The sequence below is a fragment of the Prinia subflava genome, chromosome Z, assembly GCF_021018805.1.
Source record: "Prinia subflava isolate CZ2003 ecotype Zambia chromosome Z, Cam_Psub_1.2, whole genome shotgun sequence".
Classification (NCBI taxonomy): domain Eukaryota; kingdom Metazoa; phylum Chordata; class Aves; order Passeriformes; family Cisticolidae; genus Prinia; species Prinia subflava.
In genome coordinates, this window is record NC_086283.1 from 80,298,514 (window position 1) to 80,312,204 (window position 13,691).

The 13,691-nt window shown below is 43.1% G+C and overlaps 1 protein-coding gene across 48 annotated transcripts in view; it reads left to right on the forward strand.

Annotated features, from left to right (window-relative positions):
* CELF4 (CUGBP Elav-like family member 4) overlaps nt 1–13,691 on the forward strand; it is a 676,060-nt gene that overhangs the window by 258,076 nt on the left and 404,293 nt on the right. The window lies entirely within an intron of this gene.

A 13,691-nucleotide genomic window follows, 5' to 3' on the forward strand; every position in this document is an offset into this window, starting at 1 on the left:
AGGTAAGGCTGTCTTCAAAAATATATCCATAAACTCCCCTTAGCTACCAGTTACAGCAAGAAACAAACCATTAGAGCTCCCAATGACGGTGGAGAAAACTGGAGAAAACAAACTGCTCAAAATGGTGCCCCATGTCCCAAAGTGGCTTCAAACACACTGGTAGAAAAAAACATTCCTGAAATAAACCCTTTTTTTTATCTTTTCTTCCCCCTACCCCCCACATGTGATTACTTCATCCTAATTCACCATTTAGGAAACAGGAAGCCATGAGGCAGAAGAAACACTACAATGCCAGCCTGCTATTTCTTGCTGAGTAGCAACAGGCTGTGGAGTGGACATATAGCTTTTTCTGGATGTGGCAAAAGGTTTCTTTCAGCCCCTAATTTGCAGTGTCAGAGTAACCCATTATCAAGACGATTAAATTTAAAGAGACTGCAGTAAATGCTAGCATACAGAAGACATCAAGCATCATTAAAATGTAATTGGAAGCAAAGCTTAATGAGGTAAAAGGAAAAAAAATACCCAGAATCCTTTAGGGTTTTCTTCCCCCCCCTCCTCCTTTACTTGCTTTGCCTGAGCCAGCAACTACTGTATTGAAAATTATAACATGCAAGTTGCATTATTATTTGCTGTTCTTGCAGCAGCTATAAAGGCACGATGTTTAGTGTAGCTTTGCAATGAGTATGTAAAGTTACATTCGCTGTAATTTTAGACTAAAGGTGGGGATGCTTTTGCTTTCTCAAAGTCTAAGGTTTCTGGTGGCAGCGAAGCTGATCTGGTTTTGCTCATCTAGAGCAGACAATGCTGGCCAAATGGAAATGTGTGCCTACAGTTTTGCACTGATCTGTAGACAGCAGTAGGTTTTGAAGCAGCATGATTCCATCCTTCCTGTGGACAACAGGAACAGACAGGGGAGCACAAAAATTGAAAAGGATCAAGAGGAGAGCAGCACTCATTGTACCTGGTAAGCCAGAATGAAACTGCAGTGCCTCTGGTAGGGATATGGATAGTAAATGTAATGTTTGTATAGGAGGTAATCACTCAATAAGGCAGTGGGCTGGTTTCCCAGGTCCTTAAAGGCTACCTGCTACAAAGCATCTGCAGTTCAGCTGGTACCATTGTGATATGTGCTGGTAGAGCTCTCTGGAGAGGGTGTTGTTCCATTCATCTCTGTCTTGCAACAAGATTGAGGCCAAGCCTAGACTTTGTGAAGGCTGAGTTGGTGTGAGTCCAGATTTTTTTTATTATTATTATTATTTCTCTTTTTTTTTGTTTTCCGTTTCTCCCCAAGACATCAAGTCAACACATTTTGTACTTTTTTTCTGGAGGAGGAAACAGACTGGCTTTGTTGGCTGCATATCGCTATCTGGGCTTGAGTTAGTGCTTGTTCTCCTTGTACACAGCTGCATATTTCCTGGAACCATCACCACTTCAACTCAAGGCCCACACAGAAGTAAGTTAACAATACAAATATTTTTCACAAACCATCTGATCCAGCTAGGGTTCCAAGACGTGGCCCTTAAACTAACCAAATATATTAGTCTCAGTTGGATCCATGATGATTTTATCTTTTTTTTTTCGTTTGATGTTGTCCTTTAAATCAAAATTCTTTGGTCTCCAATGACGACTCTAGAAGGGAATTTTGTACCTTTGTTACAGAACAGAGAACCTGACCTCTACAGAAAGCTGCCTGAGCTACAAATAGAGACCCAAGCCTGCAGTGTGTGTTGCAGCTCAGTCCTACCAAACACCATTCACCATCCCTGGTTTCATTTACAGGAATTCATACCCAGCTTTGTGTATTAATTTTTTTAAAAAGGCTTCCAAAAGCCACAAAGTGACCTCAGAGCTTGGTAGTGATTTCCAAGCAATGTCTACACCAGGGGTGTCTCTCACAAATGCCTGAGCTCATTTGGAGCCAGGAGATACGTACACACAGCAGCAAACCCAGCTGTCCTGCCCCCTTATCCAGAACTGATATTTGCATCCACTATCCTCTTCCAGACAATCAAAAACATCCACTGTCCTTTTCCAGCTAACCAAAAGAATGGGCTTCTGAAAGTTTCTAGTATCCAAGCATTCTCTGAAAACGATGCCCTTCAACTTTTGTCTTTGCTTTTATGGCTGTTCCTATTCTCTGTCATGTCTCTTTTAATTTAAGTCCTTCAGGGAAAAGACACAGTTCCTTATTAGGAGCTCATACAATGTATAAAACAGCAGGGCTCTATCTTTTGCTCTCTAAGATCAAGCAAACAACCTGAAGAAATAAATTTTGTCAAAATATGTCAACAGAAGCTTGACTGAGTAGCACATCTCACTGCAGTAAAGGTGGTGTGCCTGATACAAAAGATTACAGATGGATCACTGCTTGTTTTTGTTGAATAAGATCCTCTTGCTTCCTTGCACTGTCACATTTATTTTTAATTGCAGATACAGTGTCAACTTAATTCAATATAGGGAATGATTAGTAGAGTATAACCTGCAACCACTGGACAGGTAGAGCACTCTTGAGGATCTTAGCTGGGCTGCAATTAAGTAGAGGTCGAGTATTTGAATAAGCTTCAGATTAAATTTTCCCTTCATTTTCTGAGTTGCTCTTATTGGCCAACTATTTTACACTGCCTAAAAATGTAAATCTTCAAGTCTCCAGCTGCTCAAACAAGACCTTTCACTGACACAGTGCTGTCTTTAAATTGAAAAAAATGCATAGTTGCAGGAAGCTGGTCACTGAATCTTTCATTTTTCTGCCCTTACTAGAAGAATATTTGCCTTATCAAATAAAAGTAAAGGGATATATGTGTATATATATATATATTGCTAGACTCTTTTGGTTTAATATTGAATGCAGTTTTTTTTTTTTGGTATCACAAAACCCTTTGAGTAACATCTCCAAGTGTTCTTTTCTCTAGTGAACATATGCAAAGTGCCATTGCCCCTTGTAGCATGTGAGAGACTGAGTCAAGTTTTTTGTTATGTTACCTTTCTTTGACAGTTTCTTCTAAATAAATACAGGAGGGTAGGGGAAAGTTGGAGCAATCATCCAGTAGTATGTCTCATAGTATGCCAAAGACCAAAAAAAGGAAACAGCTTGATTTTTTGCTGTATTTTGGCCCCACCCTTCACCAAGGTTGGGATTATGATGCCAACACTTATAAAGGTTTGAGGATTGGATTATTTTGATTTGGACAATATTAAAAAGCAGAAAGAGGATGAGCTGACATCTTCCCTGCCTGAAAAGGACTCTGTTTTCAACAGTTTTAAGAAGATATTGTGTGTCTTCAAGTTGAATGTGATTTTGCAGCTCTTCTTTTTTAGACAAATTAGATCCAAAGGATCTCCACAAATAATACAGCAAAGTTCTGTGTCTCAATGTGTTGTTTTTACATATCATGCTCTAGCTTTGCTGGGCAATCCTCACTATACTACGCTTTTTGCTAAAAATAGGGATATTATGCACTAGAAAACTGTAGCTAATTTTTTCCCATCAAAAATGTGTTTGACTTTTTAAAGGGGGAAGTTGAAGGATAGAGGTGAAGGTTTGTTGCCTTTTCAAGAGCAGCTGACACATTTTAGAAGATTTCAGCTTCTTATTTTATGTCAATTTTCAAAACTTTCATTAGAAAGAGAAATGAAAGGAAAAAGAGAACATATTTTTTGATCAACCTGTGTGACAGACAAATAAGCACTACATTTAACTACATAGGCATAAATTATAGTAGGTTTCCGTGTGGTACTGCAACACATAGATGCCTAAAACATGAATGTTGTCAGTTTTGGACAGAGTCTGAAAAATTTTTTGGTTTCATATTATAACATTTTGCAATTTTATAGGGTGAAACTCCAGATTTCAATTTCAATCCCTGTGTACTATGAAAACTTTTGGAAGGTGAAATAATTTTACTCCTAGAATTCAGAACTAGATATTTTGCTGCAGTTCAAAAGCACTTGGGATATCTTGGGATTTTCATTTTACCAGCCTAGTCCTTTATAGGAATTAACCATTGTACACTTATGATTTTGCAATAGCAATACTGAGCTTTATACTGCTCAGTTATAGATAAAGGCTCAGCCCTTAACAGTGGCCTACTAAAACTGAAGTTGTATAGTAACATCTGGGGCTCTGGGTAGACCATCTAGAAATATTTAGAAAGAAGATCACAGGTGAAGGAGAGAAAAGAGGATAACAGTTAAAAACCACCCTTGTTTTCCCTTCCCCGTGACCAAAAAAAAAAAAAAAAAAAAAATTTAAAAAAACCCCAACACCTTTGTATACACATTATCATAGAAATAGATTGCCCTGCAGCTGCTCCACTTCAGATATATTAACAGCTCTGGGATTCAAGAAACCATTGTACAAGCATAAGCTTAAAGCCATCAGAGTGACCGCAATGGACTTTTTCATTAACAACAGGATCACAGAGGAAGAATTTACTCAGGCAGAACAATTAAAAAGCATGGGGCTGCAATAAAAGGGAATGAGACTTCAGCTCTTTCTCTGCCTCTGTCTTTAGGACTCTTTCTCCATTCCTGTCTCTCTCTTTTTTTTTCCTTCTCTCTTTCACATTGTTGTTCTAATCCAGGGCTCCCAATGGTCTGGCATTACATCTTCCCTTGAATTAGCATTCCCATTCCCCCGGGAGGGCTGCTGTGGTGATGACTAAGGGAAGGGGTGATAAATGTTAACAGAAACACTTTTGCAGAGTGCTGATTTTTCTGTTTGTAAAGCATGCACCTGCACAAAAGATGCCGAGTGAGAGAAAATAACTCCATCTCGATGGGAGACAAGCGCACTCTGAGACACACACTTACTTAACATACATTACAGGGATGCCCTGTAGTAGTATCACACTGGGACTTTTATGGCAAGCAGGAAGGGGGAGAGGGAGGAGAGGTGCAGAGTGGAGAGGATGTTTGCTTTGGGGTTAAGGCTATAGCTCAGATTTTGTTCCACTAGCACACAGGCTCATCACCCCTTCTTTTCGTGACCTTGTGCATATCTCTTGCTTGGTGTCTCAGTTTGTCGGCATCAGTGTGATTCATGAAGTGGGGGTGGACAGCTGGGGGAAGGGAATTTGAGTCCCTGAATGTCAGCCACACTCTAAGGATACACCTTTTCAGGGAAGTTCAGTCCATTTCTTAATCCCCACATTCTTACATTTGGAATTTGAGGGGAAGCAGGGAGCCCATAGGTGACAAATTAGAAACTGTGGTGGTTCTGGTGCCTATGGGGTCTATATATGGAGATTAAGATGAGCAAGTTAGAACCTTGTCCCACCTGAAACTCCACTCCATTCCTGCCCCACACTATGAACCATTACACAGAGATATATCAGTACCTCTCCCATCATATCACTTGAGTGATGAGAGAAAAGAGAGTGGGATTCCAGCCTCACACAGGGGTGAGCTCATCTTCCAAAAGCTAGAACTGCAGAAGCTGTAACTTCTTAAATAAATATAGTTGATTCTGCTTTGGTATTGGAATAAAAATGATAAATATGAGCAACACATCCACATTTGATGAATTGCAGGGCTAAATGTTCTCATGCATATGTCTGAACCACTTCCTGAGTCACCCATTCTTGGCAACATCTACTTTTGGGCTCTCTATTATTCATGGCCATACTGTATTTGCAGTGTTTTTAGCTGAATGGACAAAGTAAGGCTGTGGACATTTTCTGGGATAAAGGTCAGTGCACTCCCCATATTGTAGATTCAGAAAAAAGTAAAAAACTTGTTCAGACCAGTGGCTGATGCACAGAAACTTGGGAGAAGTATGGTTTGCTTGTGATTATAGCTATGATAAGGATTTGGTCTAAGAATATTGCATTATAAGGACCTACTAAGCTGCCACAAACTTTGGATTAGTTTGGAAGGAGGTGTCCAATTCTTTTATGATAGTAATGAATTTTGGTCTTTTTCTGGAATTACTATTGTAAACAATTATATTATAGAATGGGGGGAAACATTGATTACTTTTTTCTTTGCAGCATGAGTCACCTACATTAAGAACAAGTTATGGAGTTAGTTTTACCAATTAACAGATTGTAAAAGTAAAGAAGGCTAAATCTTTCCTCCTTTAGAGGACGTTCTTCTTGCTTTACTTCTTCCCTTCTCTCAGACATGGTTGGAGATAGTGGGTAAAACCTGATTCTGGTGGGTTTTTTTAGACGCAAAGAGTTGGCTTCTCAGTATTTTTGTGCATGTCTAGGAAGGAAGGAAGGAATGAAGGAATATTTTTAATCTGTTTCCATCTCACCATCAGCCTGGTTCTTCCCCAGTGATGGATATGGGGTAATAAGGAGAAGACTCAGCCTCCTGCCACCTAGCAAGGCAGGCTCATCACTCAGTTGGATTGAACAGTCCAAAGTGATGGTGGGTGTTCTGACCCTTCTTTATGTAAAAAGTTGAGATGAAAGAACAAATCCATAGAAAACACTAGTTCAATAATAGTTCCAGCCAGCAAATTTGCTTTAGGGTGCTTAATGGCTATGGCTAGCACTTTCCTTCAAATGTTCTGGGAGAAAGCTGCATGGGCAGGTCTGTGAAAGAACATGGATATGTCTGAGCAGATCTTGGGCTTTCTAGGAGTCCTAAGAGAAGCCAACTTCTCTTAGGACTCTTCTGCCAGTCTTCAGGCTTCAAATTCCAGAACATGCAGCTGTGAGATGTTGGTAAAGACATCTAAACACCCTGCTCTGAAGGAGCTTCAGTCTTTGACAAATAGCAAGCACTTTGAGACAGGAAACCACTGACTTCATCCAGAAAAGGGAGGGGAAGAGAGGCAAAGGCAATGTTTAATTAGGAAGCTAATTTCATGACATCATGCCTCCTGGCCTTTATTCCATTAATGAAGCTGAAAGTAGGCCACAAACTACAGGGATTTACTCTTCCCTATTGGGACCATGTTATATCTGTCTGTCTGCTTGCATGGAAAATGCAACATCATTCCCAGTTGTTAACTTATTCCATAAACACTCACCATTCACTCTTCTCTTCCTGTACTCTCATTTGTACTGCATGTTTAATGCCCTGTAAAAATTGCCTCTCTCTGTATACTAATGTGGGCATATTTTTATTTTTTCTTATTATATTTTGTTCATGCAATGGGCATAGGAAGAGTGGAAACAGCTACCTCTGAGGATTTACCTGTGGGCTAAGCTCAGAGTATAAGGGCTGTCTCCCAAGATACCGAGAGGTGCTGAAACAGAAATTGTGAGATGGGAGAGCAAAGAATTAATGTTGGTTTTACCTGTACCGTGGGATGAATATTGAGGATCTGATAACTCAGCTCTTATGTGCAGAGAGAAGAGGCAGAAGAGGACAGTGAAAATTAGCTGGAGGCATGCTTGGGATAGTGCAGATTAAAACGCCTCGGGACCTGGCCCGTGCCCTGACTCCAGGCTCCTGGTGTTTGATGATAACGAATCCGTAGCGGTGCCTGTATCCCCCTCTCCCCAGCGTCTGCTGCTCCCCACAGACAAGGCAGTGGAGCAGAAGGCTCGTCTGCTCCATGCTGCTACAGCTCACAGCCCGGGGTCCTAACGCAACATGCAACAGATGCCAGGTCTGGTTCCTGCTGGAGCCATCCTCTGTCAAGACATTGGGAAAGGGAGCATCCTCAGCCCTTCTGCCGTCACTGTTGAGGCACTTATCTGGGCTAGAGGGGAGCAGTGTCTGAAGTCAGCCCCACATCAATCACCACAGCTCCTAAGACAGGACAGAAAAGGACATGTTTGGATAACGTAAGTAAATAGCTCCAATGGCCAGCTGCCACGAGCAGGGGCAATGTCATCCCCTGCCCTTATCTGCATGTTTGTGGTCTCTCTGCTGCACCAGCACAGCACTCATCAGGCTTGAGGGTTTTATCACAGTCATGGAACCAGGGAATATCCGGAGCTGGAAGGGACCCACAAAGGATCATTGAGTCCAGCTCCTGAGGAGTTCCTGAGGTGAACCAGCTCATGCAGTTGACCAGGCCTGGTGTGGGACCCATGTAGTGTCAGACAAACACCAGTGCCATCCTGAGAAAAGGGAAGAAAAAATATTTGGCTGCTGCTGCTGCCAAGAAATGCTCTCCCATGGATCTGCAGTGACACTGAAGTCTTGGATCCCTTTCCCAGACTGCACAGAAACAAAGTGAAGGCTGGGAAAGTAAGTAAATGCTGTCATGAGAATACAGCATCTCAGCACTGAAAATTGCGAGTTATACACAAAAAATTGCAGTCTCTTAGCTCAGACATGTACCCATCCTCTGTGTCTGAACAGTATCAGCACACATTACACCAAACCACTCCAAAGGCCTGCTCAGCAATCAGCTGGGTATATTCATAGATGTTAAAGCCCTGAGGACTACTGCAATAATCTGCTTTGACCTACATAACATGGGCTGGAGAAATTCACCCAGTATTTCCTGGAGTGAAAGGAATTGTTCTTCCCAGAGTGATTTCATTCAAAGTAGGACTGAGTTGATTGTCTGTGTGTTCGTGTGTGCTTGTGTTTAACTATGCATTATGTTGTGTCTCCTTTTAATTCTTTCTCCATCTCCCATTAGTGGCCTTTTCCCTTCTTCTGAATACTTAAGCCCTTGAGGATTTAACAGTATTCAGAGGATTCAAGATTCAGATTCATTGTGAGCATGACAACTGGAAATATCACCACAAAAGTGTGTTTAGTTCACCCTGGAAGATAGGGCCATAACAGCATGTGTCATTCTCTGACCAACCATAGGGAAAAGCTGTGATTCAAATTTCAGATCTCCACCCATGATAATGGTTGAATAAACATCACTTTTGTTTGATGCTTGACTGCTTAGGGACACCAGCAAACACTGGTCAAGTCAGCACTGATGCTCTGTGTCACGGATCCCCTGTATGAAGTGAAAAGGGACAGTCTCAAATAGCACAGTCAGAGCAGTTACCTGCATAAAGGTAATAAATGCAAAAGTATTTCCTTTATGGTTGGCATCTGTGTAGCCAAAGCAGAGCACTTTTCTCTGTCCTGCTCTGATTGTGGGATCAGGTTGTCCCACACCTGCATGCAGGATGCAATCCAGTGGCCCCAGATTTGGGAAAGTTCTGTGTTTTCTAAGCTGGCAGGCACCAAGGGATGTATTAAGGCTGATGAAAAATATTTCAGCTTGTTCAGGCTCTGGCCTCAGATATTGTGTGAGTGATGTTTGCTGATAGTACTTGATACTTATGGGGAGAAGATTCCCTCTTTTGCAAGGATAACATTGCCTCGAGTGATTATGAGCTGGGTGCAGCCATCACTTACTGAGAGGTAGAAGGACTGGTTTTTCCATGCCAAGGTATCCCTGTGCATTGTCTATTTTTCCAGGAAAGTCCTCTTTAAGTTGTAGCACAGAGCTCTATTCCTCTTCCTTTCACAAAATCTAAGCTGCTTCTTAGCTTATGCTTACAAACTATCCTTCGTGTAGGTACTGCCCTGCTGCTTCCTGCATCAAGTAAATTTTCTGCACGGTGCTTTTGGTTGTCCCTTTTCCCTGAGCTTTCTTCTATCAGATGGAGTAGTCTGATCAACATGTAGTCTACTGAGAAACAATGGAGGTCACAGATCAGGAAAGACACTGTGCTGTGTAGGGCTTCTAGTGACATTTTCTGAGTTGATTAATCCTTTTTACCTGGTCAACCCTGACATGTAGGTCCTTCCTCTCCATGTGGCCTCAGGGCCCTCTGTACACAAGCAGGTGCAGAATTCATCTGGTACTTCACATGCATCTCTCTCCAGTCTCCCAATAGCCCTTCATCCCCCAGCACATGCCCAACACTGACTGCTTTTGCCTTCCCACTCCCAACTCCAATCTCCAAGCAGCCATCTCCTGCCCTGCTCCTGCCCGGGAGTGCAAGCAGTGAGCACTGGGAATGAGCCCAGTCCCTCCTGCTCAGCAATGCAGAGTGCTGCGACGAGGTCAACCAGCCTGACCCTTGCGTGTTTTTTATAAATACATCCTCCAGTCACCAGGTCAGCCACATAAAGACTTCTTTCTGAAATACGGGAACCTGACAAGTGCTTAGCAGACGGCCCGACATCCTGAATCCGGTCTCGGTGAGATTCTCCTCTCAGCAGCGCCGGCACATGCTGTTCTGATGGTGCGGTGCCAAGTGACTTCTGGGTCAGTGCTGATCTTTGGAAATAAGTCTCAGTGGGGGATTGATGACAGAGTTCTTCTGACCTGAGGGAAATCGGTAGGAGGAAGGCACAGACGTGGAGCTGGTCTGCAGGAGGGGGTGAGGAGGGGAAGGGGCGGGCAGAGGGGAAGGGGGGATGGAAAGCTGGCGACTTGAATATTAAATCCTCTTGAGCCAGGGAGCATGGTGAGGCAGCTGAGCCTTTAGCTCCCTTCCTCGTGGGCTGTTTTCCAGGGAAGGAAAACAGCTTTAATCTGTTAGAAGAATCCCAATTTGTGTTTGAAAGCATATGTTTATGCTGGGAATCCAGCAAACGGCACTGCAGTGCTTAACTAGTAGGTCAATGCTGTGGACTGGGAATTCAGCTCTGCCTTCAGTCTGGAGAGTTTATCTACGTAGATCTGAGCTGACATGGTGGTACTGAGGAGCAGCATTTGCACAAGGAGGGCCCAGAGGATGCTGGCTCTCCAAAAGATTCAGCTGGACCTGCCTTTGTTCTAGAAGCTGACAGGGTTTGTGGGAACTGTCCTGTCTCTCTCTGCTTTCAATGAGGAACTGAGACACCCCTTCTGCCTTGCCTAAGAACACTGGCTGGACTCAGCCCCAGCACTGAAGGGTTCTTGGTCAAACAGGTGAAAGGGAGGAAACCCTTTGGCAGCTGTGACCTTAGGCAGGAGCCCACACTCCCTCCTCCCAAAACAAAACAGAGTATGTAGAAGTCTCAGGGGTCATTTTGTTACAACAGGTCTGGATCTTACACACCTTTTGTTGCTGAAAACCATTAGTGGTCTCAGGAGAAAGCACATAACAGCTCCTGGGATGGCACTGTCTGTGCCAATACTGCAGTCATGGCGTGCAGAGCAAATTCATCCTTCACCCCACTGCTGCTCCCCTGCCCCCAGCATGGTTTTGTGAAGAATTTCCTACAAGCTGCAGCAATACTTCACCCTGGTTTCTCATTTGAATCAGCAAGGCTCTACAAATGGTTTCTGCAAATGGAGGAACAAGAAACAGAAGGGTTAACCTAAGATGTGAATTATGCTAGGCCAGCCTCCAGCATAACCTCCCTGTTGACCTTACCCTGTTTGTTTTCAACTAGGCTCATTTGGGTTTTGTCACTTAGGTACAGCCTCGTTTGTGACAATAAGCAAAGGTTTACATTGGGTATTTTTATCAAGCACACAAAACCTAGTTTAAAAAAACCCCAACCAATCAGGATAATAGGAACTATCTCATTGTATCTTTGCTCCTGAAAGATAATGCTGAAGTTACGATTGCCCCCCCACCCTGTGTGAGAACACAGTGCTGCACTGTACATGGAAGCACAATAGAATAGTAACTCTTTATTACTCTTCTCTTCTCAAAATTATCCCTAACTTTGTCCCGTAATACCATTTTTTATATTTAAAAGTGTGAGTACAGGAACAGATTCTCAGCATTTCCATAAAAATTATATAGACAGGTACAATCTGCTGCAGGCAAGACAAGGAATACGTGATTCTCTCATTCTTTATTTGATTTGTCTAGCTATTTCTTGGCACGAGACAAGACAAGGCAGGAGTTTCCTTCACCTCTCATAGTAAGGAGCAAGCATGCATCAAATAAGGAGTTTGTGGCCATCTCCCGTGTGAGCACTCCCTAAGAATGTACTGGGGGAAGACCTCTCAGGGAAATATCACCCACTGGGAGAGAGAGAGATTTGCACTGTAGTTTAGTTGCTTCTGCAGAGGCAGAAAGCAGAACATCAGAGATGGAGTAAGATATTATGGCTGAAATCTAAAGTGGTGCTGTTGCATCTCCCTTGGCAAAGACCTCTCTGTAGAGATAAGGTGAGTTTTGCTACTTTGGGATACTTGGAAGCTGAAATTGTAGCTTAGGCTTCAGGTAATTGATGAGTTCACATCCAGGGTACTAAATCTCCTTAATTGCATGGTGAGTTTTAAGGAGTTTGGGCCAAGTCCCATGATATCATGGGAATACTTTAGTTGACAGCTAGGGACAGAGGATTAATCCCACATCTCGAAGGCCTGGTGGTGTCTAGTCCCAAACTTATTAGTCAGACTTGGAGTTACTTGTGTTTGGCATTAGGAAAGGTGCACTAAGACATAATCAGCTTCTTCTAACTCCATCTCATAATGGGAGAACAAGGGGTGACTTGGTGAAATTAATGACTGGTAAATTTAGAATAAATAAAAAGAACCACTATGCCATGTGCCAGTCCCCTGTGGGATTTACAGCCACAGGAGGTCATCCAGACAAATACTTTGGCTGTATTATTAAAACAGGCTAGATAATTTTATTACCATTAATAACGTTTACAGTTATGTAAGCTGAGATAATGAGGCTAATCAAATCTCATGCTTCAGGGCATAAACTGATTGCCTGCAGGGGTCAGGAAGAAGTTTCTTTTTCTCCACATGCAGCACTGCACAATTGGCTAAGTGCTCTGTCTGGAGAGGACACCAGCACACTGGCTGTCCCTGGAGCGAGTGACTAAAGCCAGAATCACGGCAGTGTCCCCATCCACGCTTTGCTGCCATCACTTCTTCCTCCATGTGTTCCTGCTGTTTTGCTTCTGACCCCATCTCCTGGTGTGCCCCTCCTCCTCATTTGCTGAGCATCCTCTGCATTCTCATTCTGCACCCCAGGTTCTTCTCACTGCCTCCAACTGCCTCTTTCCATTCTGTCTGCACTTTCCCACCTTCTGCACCAACCCACACCTTGCCTCTGCACCCTGCCACGAGCTCCAGCACGCTGGCTGGGAGCCCAGGCTAATAAGCCTGGCTCAATTTGTCTGACCCTGTCCAAAACTGACCCTGTGTGGAACAAGAAAATGTGTTTGTGTGGGGTCTGGGGTTCATGGTACAGGTTATGAACCTGTGATATTTTCTGCAGTTTCTTTGCAGATTTATTTTAAGGACTTAGAGCATTCCCTGGTAAGACTCACCATCCTCTGCTGAAAAGTTTTTTTGTAAGCAACCTAACAGAAGTGAGGGCACGTTTGCTGAGTGTCCAAAAAAAAAAAAAAAAATTAAAAAAAACTCTTTATTGGTGTGCAGAAATACTCTGAGAAGAAAAGAGAGGTGATAAGTAGACAGGGAAGTGCTTTTGGATATCTCTTCTGAGGAGCAGGTGAAAATAACAGTCGTGTCATTGTTATTTTGGGTGAGATGGGGAAAGGAGAAGCGAGGGAGAAAGTGTCATTTAAGTCACATGCAGTGTTTTGGATCTGCAGTGATTACTCATGCAGATATCTGTGCTGGCGTCTGACAGGCAGATGAACAAGCTTTGCGCTTGCAGAGCTGTGAGCAGGGGAGGTCAAACTCCAGGTAAAGAGGTTTGAATGTTCACTGCACTGTTACTAATTTGGCCAAAGTGGCCTTGTACCTGATAGCCCCAGGGGCAAGTCTCCCTCCCCTGTTACAGCCAGAGAGGGGCATGGTGAAATCAAGGGCTGATTCTGACTAGGTCCAAGGCTACCTTTTCAGCACAATGGTCCAAATTCTTCAGCTGCCCAACACCACAAGTAATTATCTGGCTCAT